Here is a 19,456-nt window from a genome sequence, read left to right as displayed (position 1 = left end):
GTTTATCTTTTTGTGAGGATGTTCTTCCTAAGTCTGGCTGTTTAGTAGCCCTCAGCATTGTGGGTCAGTTCATTTTACTTTTATCATTCCTATAGCTAAGTACCATCTAGTTTTATACATCATGCTTCCTTAAAAGAAATCCCTGCTGTGATTTTTTTTTTCTTGAGGGTGTCATGGAAGAAATTTTTGAATTGGTGGTAAGTTTTAATCCTTTAGTATTTAGCTTCCCTGTTTCAGTGGCATGAAAGAAACTAAACAGGATGAGTTTTTTGGGCCTCCTCTCAGTTGTATGTTCAATAACATGGTTGAGCAGAAGCTGATGACATTTTACTCACTGTGTATAAGCTTTTGACAACCCACCCGTACTCATTAGTACCTAGCCCACAGAAGTCTACTTCTAACAATGTGTGGCTAGTATCTTAATGGTACTGAGAACACCTTGAAGTATTCTTTCTTAACTGTTCTCAAGCACTTGTGTGTTGAGAGCTTTGTGTAATCATCTTCTGTTTGTAGGTATGTAATTGAACTCACTTCAGAATTTGTGCTATAACTATTGCTGAGAGGGGCTTGGGGGTTTGAGATTGGAATGCAAATAAAATAGGATGTCCCCTTTCATAGGAAGGCTAAATATCTCAATATATGCATATTGGATCTCAAAAACGTAGGTGATCTTCGCACTGTTTTCCAGTTATTCAAATCCTTGGAACAGAATAACTAGATGTGGTTTTTCATGGAGTCCTTAGCAATCATTCTTTTTGTTACGTAACTATGCTGTTTTTTTTCTTTTTTACACATTATTCAATTTCTGTGTAGTTGTCTAACATTTTCTGTTACTGACTAAAGTTTTCAGTTATTGTCCACAGTTGTGGCTGTTTATAATAGCTTCCATTTCCAGAAAGCCCTTTTCTTAAAACGTGATTATTCAGGAAATGAAGCAATGGAGTCTTGTCTCTTCAGTGCACTGATTGTATGATGCAATACAATTCAAGATACACTTATAACCTTACAAATCAAGAAGGCTGGAGAGAGAATTTTTTAGTGAAAGTTTGAGAGATTTTTTTCTGTTCCTGACCTTTCTGTTTTTCTGAAGTGTGCTGCACACTTTCATAATAGTAAGTGGTTGCCATCAGTACATTTAAGGCTCCTTATCTCTGTCTGATGTTGAACAGCTTTGATTTGTCTCTTGATTACAAACAGCCCTGTTAGAGCACGTGATCTGGTCTCTGTAAAACTGCAAGGGAAACCTTTCGTTTCTTAACAAAGTAAAATTAGAAATTCTGATATTTTTAAGTGTGTGTGTACATATATGTTTGTATATTTACTTTCAATATGCTCTTTATTTTCCGTATTTGTTTGGGATTAGAGACTGTTGACAGGAGACATAATTTAGACAAAAATCTTCTCAGCATAGTCAGATATTTGGGATGTGCTGGGATCAGAATTGTTTTGAAGTTCAGTCTTGAGAGCCCTTGTTTCTGTCTTTTTGCTTCAATTTTATTTATGGTGTTACTGTAAACAGGTTATTTCTATAAGTTAGGGGTAATTGTTGATAATCTAGCAGCATCTGTCAGAAATAAGCATTTAAATATCAGGGAGCCATTTCAGTGTACAAGGGATTAATGTCCTACATATCACATGAAGAAAGAAAAAAAACTCCTTTTTTGTTGTTTTTTTCTTTAAAGAAAAGGAAAAAATGGTTTTATTTTTGGTTCTTTTATATTTTTAAGAGCAATCATCACGGCAAGGCAGCATGGTGATCAATTAGGCTTTCAGGTTTGGGTCCCTGCTGCCTCAGACAACTGTCTCACATATTTTTTGTATTTTTACTGCATTTGTGTTAGTGGCATATTCAAAGAAATAATTTTCTACATTTCTACAGTATTTCTATGGAAGGCATTTTATAACTATCAGTTTGAAACCTAGAAGATTCATGTTACATCTGCATGTAGTATTTTTCTTCTCAGCTCATCCAACCTTGAGCCTTATGGCTTTATCTGTGGGATTGAATGCTGCTGTCTTTAGGCACACAGGAGAGTGTGTGAGATACTACCAAATGTTATGTTTAAAACAACCACCACTGACAACAAAAAAAAGGAAACAAACTGCACCTACAAAAACTCCAAAGTTTGTTCTTTTCTATTCAAAATCAGTGTCAGGGAGCAAATCAGCTTAAAGGCTCTCTTTTTAAAATTGTAAATATTCATTAATTAAGGGGACTGCAAAATACGCAGTATTTAAAGTGTTACCCTGTGTATAGATGAAGCTGTTCTCAGGCACTCATCAGCTTCACTTGACAGGGAGTACGATCTTGGACACATCCATTTGGTCTGGACTTTGACTGGTTTGGTCCCAATTTGGTGAAGATGTGCAGCAGCATCCTGTACTGCCTGGAAAGCCTTTGCTCGCAGCAAGTGGCAACAGTATTTTGCAACTCAGAAAACATTATCTGTTACAGTAGGTCTTTAGGAACTCCCACTCCTTCCACTCCAACTCATACCCAGCAAAAATGATTGTTCCTTACCATGCACACTCTAAGCCTCCCCGTGGTAACAAAGTCCAAGTGTGTCATTGACCTCTAAGCAAACCTGTGTGATACCTGCTAGCAAAGACAATTTGTCCCTCGCTCCTTTGTTGTTTCAGATGATTTTGTGTTGATACTGACTGTAAAGCTTTCCATCACATGATCCTGGCTGAAATTCACAGTGCACAGCTCTAGCAAAATCAGGCTGAATAGACAGTTTTCTCTTAATCCTTCAGCTTCCTATAAGCCCACTTAACACCATCTGCAAGGGACAATGACAGGACAGCTATCAACATTTCTGAGGGATGGTAGAGATCTTGGAAGTTTGTGAGATCAATAAGGATGCTAAGCAAAGTATATTCAAGATTTCACATCTATTTAATTTTCCTTTTTAAAGGTTTGTAATACTTTTAAGAGAAAAAAGCCAGGACAGGTAGTCAAAGCTAGACATTTCCAAGCTAATAATAGTGGAAAGTGATGTAGAGACAAATGATTTAAATTTAAATGGTTTAAATTTACTGTGTCACACTCTTTCTCTCTTATTTGTTTATTTATTTATTTTATTTATTTAATTTGGCTCTGGGATGCTGCAGCTTTTAGAAGCTCATATCTATGACATGGGATATGGGGTCAATGGAGGCTATGGTTGTATACAGTTTAGTTTGTGTGTGCAAAACCTGCAGTGAGCTCAGTAAACAGGGTGGTGGGGTGGGGAGGAGAGAGAGAACTAAAAACCTACCGTCCTCCATTCCCTGTTAAAAGTGCATTCGCTTATATGGATAGGTATGACTGTGTGTCTTATCTGTTGATGATGTTTCATCTAATGGCACAGAAGGTGAAATTCACCCCTCCAGGAAGATCTCAACTCTGACCTGTCTTGTTCCAGCAAGTGTTGTCATTCCATGCCTAGACATTGCCCACAAAAGCTATGAACCAGTGAGGTTGATTCTTCTGACTTTCCCTGGACCAGTTGGATGTAAATGGTGACAGGTACAGATCCATCAGCAGGCTTAAGAAAAATCCAGTAGGGTCTCTGGACTTCTCTTAGATGCTGGATTAAACATTCCATCAATGTTCCTTTTCCTTTCAAGGTTTGCTGTAGTAGGTCAAAGACAACTGTGTCATTTGCTTGTGGTGTGTCCTGTACCCCCCCTCCTCCCCAGAGTAACACTCAAACATCACTTCAACAGGCTGCGGAGACTGATTTGTTTTCTTCTCTCTTTACCCAGTCCTCCTTTGGTGTCCTATAGTGGTGCAACTGAACTTGGCCATCAAAGGTGATTCTGATGTTTGTTCTAGGAATTTTGTCTTTACATTGTGTGCTCGATAACAAAAATAAAATATTTTCACTTTCTGCCTTAGTAATAACTGTTTTAATTTTTATGTATATATGTCCAAGAAATTCACAGGCTTAGGAAATTTCTTCATGAGAAGTGGAGATGCTTGTCTCCTGGCAAAGGCATTCATTACCCTAGAATGTAATGGATGATGGCCTAATAGCCACAAAATTTGACATGCACCTCAGGGGACTGCTTCTGCATGTCATGGACACTGGGAAATATGCAGAAATGTATCTAAAGATCAGCAGCCTAAGGTTAACAATAATTTGAACAAGTATTAAATTTTACTGTGAGCAAATGCCAGGTGAAAGAAGAGGAGGTGTTAAATGATTTTATACTTAATGTGATTGGAAGGGACCAGGTCATTTCAGTACCCATTACAATCTAGCAACAAAAGAACTTGTCCAGCTCTATATGTGTAAGGGCATAGATGAAGAAGCTGATAAGGGTTTGTAATACTTTCCACTATAGATATATTATAATCTCAGTTCTTAGAAACAGCTCAAGTGAACTGTGATTATCTCGAGTCCTGCAGCTGTGCCCTAGGTTTGTGCATGTTGCCTCTTGGTAAATTTGCAATAGAAAAGAGCGTTGGGGGTTCTTGCTTTTGATTATGATCAGCCAGAGAGATGTGCGTGAGCTCTGTTAGCTGCGGCTGGAAACACTCGTTTGTATTAGGTAGACACAGGGAAATATCAGTGCCTGATACATCACCATTAATTCACAAAATACCTCTGTTAAGGAAAGAAAATTCATTTGATAAGAAGTAATACATATAGTAAGCAGTGTGCACAAAGACAGTTTTATCTTTGAATTTAGTTGTATTTGATGTTCTTGTTTAAACTTTCAAAGGGAGCAGACAGACATGCAGTTGTTCCTGAATGTTTTTTCTGTTGTCAAAATCTCATAGTTTCTCTATCTTTTCCATCATTCCCGCTCTCACGCAGCTGCTGATTGTTCCCAAATACAATTGCGTTTGAGCTGGCAAGCCTTCATGTGAACAAGCATCTCACTTTCTTGGGTTAGGATAGGAATCTTGTCTCTCCTGGTACAGAGACCTGCTTGCTGTGGCATGCGAGTGGTGTTTTCTCTGCATAGCTGTGAGTCATGGTGCAATTCCCACCATCCTGGTTCACTTGGGAAGCTGGTTGTTCTTGGCAGCCTTTCAGTAAGGCTGAAAATAGAGCAGCGTGTGCGCGATGCAAGCTGTGTGGGAGGGTCAGCTACTCTGCTGGAAGGGGCACTACATCAGGTACAGTCTCTTGAAGGGCACGCAGAGTTAGCTGAGTGCCAAACAGCTGTTGTTGATGCGGATTGGCTGGGGAAAGGCCACCCTCTTTGTAGAGGGCTTTGGAGGCAGCAGAGTAAGAAAAATTGTAGCTCTTTTGTTAAAGGATGGCTACTTGGTGGATGAAAGTAAGAGCTCCCACCACTAATATCCATGAGCCCTGTTACTTATCAAATTTATTCTTCTCAATCTTGACCTCACAATGGTGGCAGCTGAAAGAGAGGCTTTACAGAAGTGGAGTCAATAGAATTTCACTCTTCTTTCTACACTAATATAAACAAAATTATTTCCTTATTCCTGAAAAAAAAACCTTTTAGTCGCCAAACAGTGCAGGGTAAACTATGTTGCAAAAATATTACTATAGTCTCAATACCTACTGCAGTCTATTAAAGAATTAGAGTACACTTTTGAAATGAAGCATGGTAAAGTACATGAAGGAAGTGCACATTGGTGCATTAGTATTGTTTTTGTTTTTCTTTGTCTCTTTCTCGCTACCTCTCCTGATGCATTGATGTATTGTATGCCTTGTCCACTACTGAGATCTAATGGTTTACAAACTGTTGACACTTGTCATAGCACTTGAATTATGTGTAAAATGTAGTCTGTTACTTTAAACATATTATGTACATAATTCATTAAATGTAATTGTTTTAAGATGACTCTGCAATTGTGGTCAAGAATTACAGTATGTTTTCCAGGAAGCTCTGCTACTCTGTTCTTGATGTAGGGCCAAAGAACCAAGACTTTCCATGAACTTCTGCTTGATTTATTAGCCACTTAGACATGCTCAAGCTGAGTAGTTCTGCAAAACAGTTATTAATGAAAGCAACAGAAACTTGTTTTTCTCAGAAACTAAACTTTGAATAGGAGTATAAGATCCTCAAGATATCTAACCTTCTCTGCCTTCTACCAGTCCCCTAAGAGTATGTAAAATGCTGACACTGGGAAAGAAACAAATCTCTATCATGTTCTGTGATGGGAGGGAAGGACACAGGGCAGGATGGTTGGGAGAGGGACTAGAATTTACTTGTGTGCTTCCTTTATTTTTTTTTTTTTTACTGTTGCTGTGGGAGCTGCTGAATTATTGATGCAATAATAGAGTCCTAATCACTAAAGAAATTACTTGTAGGAGCAAAATCATTAGGGTGAGAGTTGGCTGACTGGCCCCTGATTAACTGATATCCAGTGAAGCAACAAAATGTAAAACAGATGTTTTTGTACGAGAATTTTGGTATTTTCTTTTATCTCTTTGATCTCATGTCAGAGTTTTGCTTACTTGAGAGTGGTGGCAGAGAGAAAGAGATCATAAATGTCTCAAAACAAAAAATGAAAGCCAACAAAAAAATGTTCTTGCTCCTGACTTTCACATTAGTTTCATTACAGGAGGGAGGGGGTAAAGGCCCCAAGTGTATGTGAAATAAAAGAAATAATGACGACAATATGATTTACATTTTGGATTTTTAATTTATTTTGCTCTTACAGATTTTCTGTTCTAATTTTGCACTTCAGTGTGCCTATTTTGAAGATAAACAGGCAGATGAGACTGGGTTTATGTAGTCTGAGGTAGTTGCAGTGAAGTATAAATACTTCATGGTTTATTTAACCTTTGAGCTGAAATTCCTTTCTGGTAGAATTAATCTGCAAATAGCTGAGGTGCGCTCCCTCTTAAGTTATGATTGATCATGCGGTATAATGAAACTCTATTGGCATCAGGTTTAGGACTGATGTACATATAAATATAGCGCAGATAAAGTTGCCAGATGCTGTGACTGATGCGTGGGTTCAAGGTACTCCAGGCAAGTTGAGTCAGCCTTGTCTCTCTGGATACCAAACTACACATACTATGTGGCTGGCATTAATAGGTTGTAAATGAAACTTAATTTAGATCACAGTTAGGAGTCAATTTAAGCAAAAACTATTTTGTAATGACCATATTGCAAATAGTTGCCTTTCTTGAAAGCTAGTGGTTAATCTTGGTATTTTAAGTGGGGTAATCCTCATAGGCCAGTAGCCACATAAGACATTCATGTTAATTACTGGGGCAGTCATCTGTTTATTTTGGAAACTTTTGCTATCCTTTCAGCATTCTTTTGTTCCTGAAGACCAAGTATTTTCTCTGGGTACTAGTACTGCCAGAATATCTAACTCCAGAGCTGATAGCACAGCACTTTCACTCTGACCTCTTCTCCTCTGTTTTCTTTCAAGAACAATCATTGACTCCCTATCTTCTGCTATCATTGAGTGCCGCAAGAAGGAAGAATAAAAAAACTGCAAGGACCAAAGATCCAAGAAATGATCAAAAAGACTAGTTCATCCTGTTCAATAAGTTACTTTAATTTGACATTCGCTAACAAGTGTGTTTTAATACTTTTTACTGTCCATGGTAAATGGGAAAAACAGGAATACAGGAATTGGGAAAAAAATAGGAATATACAATTAGAAAAATGAGGGAGATTCCACAAATGGCAGTGAAAAGTGAATGGTTTCTTCTATTCAATGATAGGAAATGAAGGTAAGCCAGATACAAAAGTTGATTTATTCTAAATTCTGTTGCAACTTTTATCATAAGAGATATGCTAAACTTGTTTTAAACCATTACATTTTTATTGTACATGTTAATGTTTTCATGATTATATATTACTTTGGTTCAGCTATTTCTTGGCATTTCTTATCACTAAGATATTTTTGGCCTCGATTATGTTCTTTCTCATTCATCAGTCATTGTTAAATTCTCTATTATTAAATCATACTTCAGTGACTTCATTAAAAAAGGCCGTCATCACACAGTCATAATGAGGGGTGGGAAATGCAGAATTAATATTGCAGGTGCCTTATGAATAACCTGGTCAAAACTGTGTATTTGCCTTGAGAAAACTTCTGATATTGCAGTTTTTTTCAGCTTTTTCCTGCCTTCCAAATACCTAGAAGAAACTAATGCGGCTGCAGTTTATGAAGGTATACAGTGGAGAATATGTAGGAGTATAGTATTTTTTATGGTGAGAACTAATGTCTTCCTCATGTTAAGATCACGCTGTGCCAAAAAGGTCTGTGCTTCAGAGAATGGTGCTACTTATTAAATATTAAATGGTGCTACTTGTACTGATAATTTGTATGATCAGTAAAATCAACAAAAAAATTTTTGGTAAAAGCAATGCTGAAGTTTGACCAATTATAAGCGCTAAAGTGTCTGCTCCTGCGAAGTCCCTAGCTTGCATTCTAAATAGTGTTTTTTCTTTGGCTTCTGTTGTTTTCTTCTGATGTGATAATACACATGTACCGAATGTTTGTGGCATGGAGTTGATGTTATGGGGTAGTTATATTGCTATATAACAGTCACATCTTGCTATATTGCTATATTCACATATTTGCTAGCACATATTGCTAGTCACATAGCAATACTAGCACATATTGCCAGTCACATATTGCTATATATCGGTCACATTTTGTCCTTAAATAAATAGCAGTAAAACAGCAAATAAACATGTTTGTATTTAATATAATGCCAAATACTCTATGGAATCAGAAATGTTCATTTGAAACTGCACCATCAATGAATGTTTTCCAGCTATTAATAAAATATTTGTTGTGGGGGATGGAGACCTAATCTGATACTGAAACATCTAATAGAAGCTAACGATAAGGATTTATGTGTGGAGGCACTACCTCGTAATGGTACTGTGAGCTGGGGAAAGAGGAGTGCTGAAAGGGAGGGAAGGCAGAGCCTGAAAAGTTAAAATAGGTTTGGTGGTGTGTCACTCAGTCCTTGGGGAAAAAATACCTGAGACTGACAAACTAGGCAGGTCAAAGACAAGCAAAAAAGCCCAAATCTGATTCCCATAAATTTTGTTTTCAGAACAGGACAGTTTAATCCAGGGGCTCATAAATAATCATTATAATGAGGAATGTTTGTGGGGCACCATAACTTGGTCTTAAAATATTGTGCAGTTATGAATACCAGAGATACTGAGGGGAGACATTTAGGCAGCTGCAAACCTGAAAGCACCAAGTTTCAAAAAGAAATGTTACTTGAGATAAGCATAGGGTGGCAGAGTAGCAAGGTGATCATCCTCCACCATGTCAGGCATACCACGTCATGTGTAACTTCAAGTACCTCAAGTAGGGACATGATAAAACCAATTTGATTTGGCAGATAAGAAGAAAACCTAAACTAGCTGAGGCCCAGAGGTCTGTCTATGTTAGCATATTGTCTCTACTACAGTGCCTAGAGCAGACTATATAAATAAGGCAAGTTTATAATGATAATTCAGAGAATTTTCTTTGACCTTTCTGATTTATTACTTGGAGACTTCCTGGATTGGAGATGTGTTAAGTAGCCCTGTATTATGCTTTCTTCCATGAATTTGTACAGTGCTATCTTGACTGATGCCTTTCCCCTGTGATTCCTGTGCTGAAGAGTGCCCAGCTTGAATGTGTTGGGAAATCCTAGTAGCATTTTTTATATGATGCTGATTAATCCTATGGAAATATTTACCAGAGCATGATATCATTGGATTACTAAAAAATTTTCCACCCAGTATGAATGTGGTTTACTAATCTTAAAATGTTAAAGTGACTCATGGGTGACTGGCTCAGCAAAACATCCTGGCTACTTTTTTACTTCCTTGTTAATTTTCAATATTTTTCTCTAGCAGAAGCAGTGAGTCAGGAATGGTTGGCTGTTTCACGTTGGATTTGTACCTATCAAAGAATTAACAATAATTTGTAGAACGTTGTTCTCTATTTTAAGGGGGGGGGGGGGGGGAGATACCTAATTAAGTGTACTCCTGGCTGTTCCAGGATTGAGTTCCCATATGTGTAAATATACTGTTTTTCAAAGAGAGACTTATATAAGAACAGGTTACAGAATCATAGAATGGTTGAGGTTGGAAGAGAGATCATCCAGTCCAACATCCTTTCCAAGCAGGGTCACCTGGAGCACGTTGCACAGGACACAGATCTGATAGACATTTGGGTGGGGGGTTGAGTGTAAAGCACTTCTTCCATAAGATGATGATTAGCGTTTCTTCAATATGAATAATAGATAGAACTATACTTCTCTGCCAGTGGGATCAGTAACTCAAATAATGATTAGTTTTTAATTAGATGGATATTTTTTTCCATGCTTTTAACAAAACATTCGTATTTTAGTGCCTAAGATTGAGAGGGAGAGAAACGTGAGGATTTTTTTAAATATAAAACATAAAGTATTCTAAATGCTGCATTTGTTTAATGTTGCTCATACAGCAATTAGAAACAGAGATGACAGTCCAAGTCAGGCAAACCATTTGCTGGATCTGGATAACAAATAGAATAGCAGCATAGCTTGCTTTCCTTTTTTGACACCATCTAGAATGAAACTGTAGTGTATCAATCAGATGCAACACCTTTAGAAACAGAATTATGATTAAACTGTTTGTGGAGCTACTGCCACCACCTTTTCCACTGCTTGGAGGAACTGACCTGCTGCCATTTCATCTCAGAAGAGCTGTCTGTCATTAGTGGGTATAGGTATGCCACTTCACTTCTTCTTCTTAGAGAAACTGAGCGTCTGACAGCAGCTAGGGTGTTTTAGGATGAAACTGCTGCCTAAACATTAAACTTTAACAGATGAAAACTGAATTTTCCTGTCTTATCTGACAATTAATGAGGAAGATGGCAGTAATGTCAAATGGCCTCTGAATGAACTTTTGAGACGTGAAAATGCATGAATGGAAAAATAACTTTAATTTGAAGCAATGTAGTTAAGCACTGATAACAAACAAATTTTTGGAGGGGAAAAAAAAAAACCACAAACCTGGATGGGGCAAAGAAGGGCTCTAAGAGATTATGCTTAACACTGAATAGATGCGAGTAACTAATTTTCATAGAAGTTTTCACTTATTTTTCCTGTTAATTTTTTAGAGTAATTTTGAAATTACTTAAATTGCAGACTTTTTTTTTTTTTTAAAGCAAATGATTTTTGTTGCATCACAGAAGAATAATGAGTAAATTAAGGTTAAGGTTGCCTGAAAATCTTTCAGAATACTTTTTGCTGGAAAATATAATTTTATCAAAGTAGGAACTAAATATAAATAAAAAATATAGATTCTTTCATGTCTTACTTCAAAGAAAAATGTAATAAAAATACAAATTTAATTATTTAATCTCTGAGTTTGCCTTTTAAGAAACCTTTTGATTGAGAGCAAGATACGATGTGTAGATAAACTTCCACATCCTGTTAAAGATGAAATAACTACAATGTTGAAGTTTCCTTCAAAACAGTAATTGAGGTTTTTACACAAATACCTTTTGTAACAAAATCCCTAAAATGCATTTGGGTATATAGGAGATACTGTATAATTTGAATTTAAGAGTGAGAAGGATAATACATCACTTAATTTCTTTGACAAATGAACTTTGTTTAATTAGCTACAGTACTTCAGAGACTGTTAGCAAATATTTTGCTGTTTGTCTCCTAAAGTATGACTTACTGTAAGGAGACCTTGCAACAGCAATCTACTAAGTTTTCATTTAAGATGATGAGACCTCAGAATTTCATGAGTAAAGTCTGTCTGTACAGTTTATTGAGGCATTAGCTGGAGAATCTGATAGATACTCCTATTGTTCATCGTTAAACTTGTGTTGTTGTTTTTTAATTCTACAAAGTTAAATTTTCTGATAGAAACTATACAGTGTATGCTGTTGGAGCTGTTAGATAAAGGTTGCATTCCTTCTAAATTCAATTCCTAAAAGTAAGAAGAAGGCAACATTCAGTCACAGATGAAATAATCTCCAAAGCAGAGCTGATCAAATATTTTGAAGCTTTTAGAAAGTAATATAAGCCTTCCTTTTCATTTATGCGATTTTGGTTTGGAGAAACCTTGTACTTATAACAAAATATATCCTTCTTCAAGAATTAATTTTCTTTTGGAAGCAGTCCCTGAAGTCATTTTTCAGTAACTGTCTGATTAAGAGATGCAAGAATATGCATTTGATTGTTGAATCTCTGCTAAAGAAGCTCAAACATTTCGTTTAGTGTAAATATATATGTGTGTAAAAATCTAGCTTTCCTCATAGCACGAGGCAACTGTTTTGAGGATCACTTCTAACCTGATAGGCTGTCTGTTAGAAACTATCTAGTGGATAATATACTGAAATGGTAATGGCTCACCATTGAATATAAAATAGCATTTCAGAAGACACGGAGCATCATGTCTTCTCTTATGTGTAATGCAAATGGATAGGAGAAAATGACATATGCAGTTGCTTTGCATTGATACAGTGACAAGCAGTAGATGGAACTGCAGGTTTATGCATACTTCATACTTTTTTGCCTGACAGTAGAAATGCCAGTATAAATTTGACTCCTCTATCCTTTAAATTGCATAATGTCAGTCAGTAGTAGCAGTGGTTTATGGAAATGAGGGTAATGTCAGCTTACTTCAGTGTTATGCTTTTCATGCTTTAAGCAAATAAGACCACTTTCATAGCTCATTTGTGGTCTGAAAAGTTTGAGGTGTTTTGGATTTGAGTAGTAAAGTATTGTAACACATTTCCCATGTGGTACTGAGCATGACATGGCTGTTGCCACTAAGACACGTGAATGCTCTCAGCCCTTGATTGTAGAATCCCCAGATGAGCATCTCTGGGTGCCTTTGGGTGTAAATAGTCCTGTAATGAATGATGCTGCTCTCCTGTATCTGCTCAGGTAGGTGCTGATCCTCCTATATGTCCTAAGTTAAAAAATAAAAAGGGAGACTTTCTTCAGCTTTTTAGCCCGGGACGTCAGTAGCTCATGGCTAGAGTCATTTGATCCTGGTTTAGTTGGAGAAGATCAAAATAAGATTTGCTGTACTCTGTTTAAAAAAACAAAAAACATGGTTGTGACCCCTGAATAAAGGAAAAGTTTTTTATAGGTCTAGGGGGTCTTGGGGAGGGTGTTGTAAATTGATCATGGAGCTTAATCAAGAAAGATGTAAAGAGGTTTCAAATCATGACTTTCACATTAAGTGTAGTCACATCTGTCATGACTTATAGGAGAAAGCTAGAGACAAGATGTGTAGGAGAACATTTCTAAAAGAAACATGGGGGTCGATAGGGTAATTTTGCTGACTGCTGTGATTGGTGGAGAGGAGTACGCTTCCTTTTACCCTGCAAGATAATTTGGGGTTTGGGCTCTTCTGCAGTGAATTGCCAGTGAGGCTGGTGTTACATACTGGTTTGGACTAAGGCTGTGCCAGAGAGTTGGTAGTTCTTGTTGTTTGCAGTATGAGCAACTGGGAGGATCAGGAAGAGTCCTCTGGGTAAGGCTGAAAATGGGCTGAGAGCAGGCAGATACAGAGGCAGGTGAGTTACTAGCTTAAAGTTTCAAAATAACATTGTGTGGTTGTTTTGTTGTTGTTTTTGTTTTGGTTTGGTTTGTTTTTCATCTGATGGATTACTGCTTGCAATTAAAAATTATCCTTTTCTGAACATCTCCTTTGGAGCCACTGTCTTTCCAATGGCTTTAGAGAGAGTCTAGAAAGAGACTGGTTTCTTCTGCCTAAAATTAGGCTTGTGAATACCCCCCAGAGATACTACAGTTTGTGTGTTCTCTGTATAAACATTTTAAAGAGGGTGTGCAAAGGAAATCTAGCCAAAAATAGAAAGGAGGTTTCATGTTGCTTGGTTATATAAAACTGCAAAGGTTTGCCAGGTTCTTCCGTGGTTACACAGCTTATTTAACCCTTTATATGGTCTGTAGTTCAAGTTTATGTTTTTTAAGATCATTTTCAAATGCCAGCTCAAGAACTGAGCAAAAAAATGCAAATGTTTCTCTGTGAATAGTGGGGGAAAAATAATGCAAATTAGATCTGATACATGAAATACTGTGAGAGGGAATATATAGTATGCTGCATCCTCTTTCAGCCATTAAGCACTCAGGAAGTTTCTTTGTGTTTCATGAAGGTGTGCGGTTTTCGTCTGATGTGCAGTGAGCTTACCTGGTAAACAGTAAATCAAGAGATTTACAACATCAAACGCTTTTACCTCCTCTCATTGTTCGAGGAAGGGTGACCTCTTAACCGAGGACCTTAATAAGGTGGGTGATAATACATTGTCTGAACTTAGCCTAGATTTCCTACAAAACCTTCTACCTTCAAAACCTTCAAAAATCTTCTGTGCCACAATTCACTGTCTACAAAGTGGGATCGACACCAGTTCCTACTTTACAGGATTCCTGTGGTATTTGGATCTCATGCTAACTGGGACATACCATCTTAGGTTCAAGGGAGGTTTCTTTGTTTGTTCTTTGCAGCCCTTGCTTACAAAGGCAAGAGAACTTCTTCACAGATTAATTTTATTTCCTTTTTCCCATTTCTTTTTGGTAACTATGAAAATCCAGAGTAATTTTGAATGAAATCCTAAGAGATGATATTTTGCTGTTCTTCACGGTTTATGCTCTGCTTTCATTATTTACAAAGTTCTTATAACCAATTCATTTATCTTATCAAAATGTCTAGTCAGATAAAAATGATTTCTTGTGAATTATAATGGCCAGTGTACAGTAGCTCTGGTTGCAAAGCTGACAGGTGGTCCATAAGATGTAACATGTATACATATTTTCTTGTTTAATCTAGTTTAAGAACTGCCAGCCATTGCTATGCCAGTATGAATATTTATTTTACTGAATTTAGAAGCCAATTCTTTTCACCATCTCAAATTTCCTGGTTCTATATGTCCTTGCATATTTAACCCAATAAAGTCTAATAATAATAATAATAAACAAACTTACTTTGCATTGCATGATTTTAAAATATTAAAACACACACACACAAAAAATGTCTAATAAATTTTCAAATAGACGTTCAATAAATGTTATGTCAGTATCTGTAAGCCACTTGCCTTTAACTAGAGTATTAATGTATTTAAGAACCAAAAGGAGAAAAATACAATTTATTGTTCCCTAGCCATTTAAGCTGGAAAGCTTATGGTCTTGTATTCCAGCATCATCTGCCTCTGAAAGACTGATGTTTCAATGCTGTTTATGTTAAAGGTATTAATGCTAATCACAGTGGTCTAACAGGGTTGTTTCATAAGCCTTAAATATTCTTCTTTACATGTCATAGATCTATATTGTATGTTTAGTTTTTTGGGAGGGTGGTGTGATATTAATATTTAAGCACTTTGGATCAGGTAGATTGTCCTCATAGTGTCTGAATACTTCTGCATATAACAAGTTTTTACCCTGTTCTATTTCCCTTTTTGTTGCTCAAAAGTGAAGTAGATATATTTTTGATGATTTTGATCCTAATAGAGAAAAATATATGGTCTTGTTTCTGTCTTCTACACATTTTATATGTAAACTGGTAACTGGATTGAAGGATTGTTCTAAAGGGGCAAAGAGCAGAGCAAAGATCGTGGAAAACCTTGCAGTGGTATAGATGATCATTTGTATTGTTTAATAGCACAGTTGGATAATTGCTGTGGATTCTTCAAGACAAAGCTCTTAAATTCTCTATGCAATATCCAAAGTACCACCCATAATTCTTTGAGTATTATTTTTATCTGTTTGACAGATTCTTTTCATTCTCCCATTCCTCTTCAATCCCTGAGGCAGAATGTTTTTGGTGTTTTTTTTTTAAATAATTTTCATTTTGACAGCTATGTATAATAAGATATCTTAAAGTAGGAGAAGAAAAAATATTCAGAACCAACAGACACTAATTAATAAAGAAGAGTGAGTTAACTTAAGTGTGTTCGCTGCTTCTGCTTTTCTTATCTGCACCCAAGAGCCTCAAATGAACTTCTACTTTTATGTAAGTGTGTTAATATTTTACTACTAGGATATTATTTTGTACCAAAAATTCTTTAAAAGAAAATGTTTACAATGCAAACTAAAGTGAAAAAGGAGTCCGGTTATAAAAGGTAATTAAAGTAGGGAAAGTAGGGAAAAAAAGGCATTCTTACTATTAATCAAAAATACAAAGCATGGCTATTTGTACGTGTCCTCTTGTGCTGCCCTGAAAGGGCATAAATACCGTAGTCAGAAATACCATACTTCTTGCAGCAGCAATTCTGTTTGAACAGGACAATTAATTCTGAGTTTAAATTAAAAATAAATGGTATTTGGCCTCTGGAGGCATTTTCCTGTTTGTGGCTTTGGTTGCTAGTTCTGGTATCTGGCTTAGTGATATAAGGTGGAAGGTCTTTTTTAAGGCTTTTGGTTTCTTGCTGGCTGAAACTATAGATTTTAATGCCCTCTGTCCATGGGCACTGAAGTTTCTGGGAAATCTGTACCTAGAAACCATTATCAAGATAAATTTACTTACGAAGTTACAGAACATAAAATCTGAAATGATGCAGAGGATTTGCATACACGGATCTTGATTAGGAGTAACATTCTGCCTTGAATGTTATTCTACTTTCTTTCTAATGCAAGCCATTTCATGCATGGCTTAAGGTATCTGAGAGGTGTGCAACTATTTTATAATTTTGAAGGTCTGCGTTGTCCTCCCAAGTGGGTAGCAGTACAGAAAGACACTAGGAGCCTAGCAAATGATTCCATCTCATGTAGGCAAAGTGGAGAAGTCATTTCTACAAAACCAGGTCTTTTGATTGTTCAAGAAGAACTTAATAGCTCTGCATTTTCTGCAGGTAATCCCTGCACCTCGCAATGTGGAAATAAATGTGGTGAGAGATGGGCAGGGTGCCCCCCCCCCCAAACAAATCCCAGGCCTTTCTTGCACATGTTGAGTCCCCAGTACAAAGCAGAAGGAAAGCTAACTGTCCTAACTCAAAACGGGCAAACAGCAACAGCAGTTAATTTTGGCTAAGAGATTTCCATTTCTTTTGTTTGGTATCAAGACATACAGACAGATAGATACACATATGTGCATACTATTATTTTATGCATAGTTTCTTGTCCCTTTAAACCTGTAAATGCAGTAGGATCTTGGAACATTGGGAAGAGAACAGAGCTGGTTAGCCTACTTGGGAGGTGCCCTATTAGACCTGCTGTTCATGAACAGAGAAGGACTGGTGGGAGATGTGGTGGTTGGGAGCTGTCTTGGGCAGAGTAACCATGAAATTGTAAAGTTCTCTATTCTTGGTGAAGTCAGGAGGGGGTCAGTAAAACTGCTGCCTTGGACTTCCAGAGGGCAGACTTTGAATTGTTCGGGACACTGGTACAGAGGGTCCCTTGGGAGTCAGTCCTTAAGGGCAGAGGAGTCCAGGAAGACTGGACACTCCTCAAGAAGGACGTCTTCAAGGCACAGGAGCAGTCTGTCCCTGCGTGCCATAAGATGAGCTGGCAGGGAAGAAGACCAGCTTGGCTGAATGGAGAACTTCTGCTGAGTCTCCAGGAGAAAAAGAGAGTTTATGTCCAGTGGAAGAAGGGGCAGGCAACTCAGGGAAAGTACAAAAAAGTTGCTAGCATATACAGGGAAAAAATCAGAAAGGTTAAAGCCCAGCATGAGCTCAACCTGGCCACTGTGGTAAACGATAAATATATATATATGTTTGTACAAATATATTAACAGTAAGAGGAGGACCAGTGAGAATCTCCATCCCTTACTGGACGCAGTGGGGAACATGACTACTGAAGATAAGGAAAAGGCTGAGGTTCTTAATGCCTTCCTACATCTGTCTACATCTGCTCCACCTGGACTGTCACAAGTCCATGGGGCCAAGTGCTGAGGGAGCTGGCAGATGTGATTGCCGATCTGCTTTCTGTCATCTGTAAATAGTCATGCTCAACTGGAGAGGTCCCAGGTGACTGGAGACTTACTAATGTGACACCCATCTATAAGAAGGGTGATAAGGAAGATCTGGGGAACCACAGGTCTGCCAGCCTGACCTTGGTTTACCCTGACCTAGGGAAGTTTATGGAAAAGATCTTCTTGAGTGCAATCACACAGCATATGCAAGACAGTCATGGGATCAGGCCCAGCCTGCATGGGTTCATGAAAGGCAAGTCCTGTCTGACCAACCTCATCTCCTTCTATGACCGGGTGACCCGCCTGGTGGATGAGGGAAAGGCTGTTGATGTAGTCTACCTAGACTTCAGCAAGGCCTTTGACATGGTCTCCCACAGTATTCTCCTGGAGAAGCTGGCAGCCCACGGCTTGGACAGGTACACTCCTTGCTGGGATAAAAACTGGCTGGACGGCCGGGCCCAGATAACGGTGGTGAATGGAGTGAAGATCAGCATGAGTTTAATTTTAAACTTCTGGTTGGTTGGTGGTTGGTTGTCTGATTAAAAAAAATAAATAAAAATAGTACTCTTTGCTCATAGGTGTTACAGAAATAATGAAGTTTAAAGTGCTTTTGTTATTCCTAACAAAACCAGACAGCAAAAAAAAATGGAGAAGCATTTAACCATAGTTGCTTTGTTATATTACATTTTTTTATGGGTTACTGAGCTTCTCTGTAAATTCACAGGAGCATGAGGGTGTATAGAAGCAAAGCAATTAAAATGCTATTCTTGTTCCTCGGGTCTCTAAACATAAGTAGTTTATGCATTCAGTATTTTGGGATCTTGAAAATATATAATTTGTATAAAACATCTTAGCAGTAATTCAAGCTTTCCATAACACATAAGGGCTTTCTAAATTAGTTTAAAACTTATCCCTGTGTTTAAAAGAAACCTGAGAAGCAAAATCCAACCAAGTTCATATTTTCCTATACATGGAATGTAAAATTGTTAGATTTCTAAATTCCTCACTGGATGTTGGAACCTCTGATTACAAGTGGGTTTTTAAGCCTTCCCTTCCCTTGCCCTTAGAAAGAAGATGGTGGTATATTCCTTTCCATTTTGGGGAAACATCTAAGCCAAAGTATAAAATGTGTCTTTGTTGATGTTCAGTTAGTGTTTCCCTCCCCTGCATCTTACTCACTGGTATGACTTTGATAGTTTGTTGGGGACTAACCATATTGAATAATTTGATTCTGATTTTTACGATCTTGCAGTTGTATTTTTTTTTGCAGTATTTTATTCTTCAGAGTTGTTTGTTCCTTTTGTTTTCATGAGCAGCAGTAAAAATTCTTGGCTTGGAAAAAACTGCTGGACATTGTGGGAGTTTGATAATAGCATCTTCCTACACTTGGCATCTTTGACTTTCAGCAGTTTCAAACATTACCTTAAGGCAGGTACTAGCAACATGGATGTTGATTCTTGAAATTTGCTTTGAAAGGTACTGGTAATCAGGCTGGGTCCTATTTTGGTGTTTTTCATTTAGTAGGTATGGTGATGGTTGGATGTTATGATATGGTACTTCCTAGAAAAAAATGACAACTTTTGTTCTTTTTACCTTGTTATTTCTCTGAATGAATTATAGAATTGCTACGGGG

The 19,456-nt window shown here is 37.4% G+C and overlaps 1 protein-coding gene across 5 annotated transcripts in view; it reads left to right on the top strand.

The window, feature by feature from the left end:
• Positions 1-19,456, top strand: part of CHST9 (carbohydrate sulfotransferase 9) — a 103,116-nt gene that overhangs the window by 22,074 nt on the left and 61,586 nt on the right. The window contains exon 1 of one of the 5 annotated variants that reach the window (XM_066992891.1): positions 14,187-14,207. The exons of the other annotated variants lie outside the window; for them this stretch is intronic. The gene's annotated coding sequence lies outside the window, so the exon portion shown is untranslated. Of the gene's footprint in view, positions 1-14,186; positions 14,208-19,456 lie in introns of those variants that run through there. 5 annotated transcript variants of the gene reach the window in all.

The sequence above is a fragment of the Anser cygnoides genome, chromosome 2 (genome assembly GCF_040182565.1).
Source record: "Anser cygnoides isolate HZ-2024a breed goose chromosome 2, Taihu_goose_T2T_genome, whole genome shotgun sequence".
Taxonomy (NCBI): Eukaryota; Metazoa; Chordata; class Aves; order Anseriformes; family Anatidae; genus Anser; species Anser cygnoides.
The sequence above is the reverse complement of the archived record's forward strand: the minus strand, read 5'-3'. Positions and strand labels throughout refer to the sequence as shown.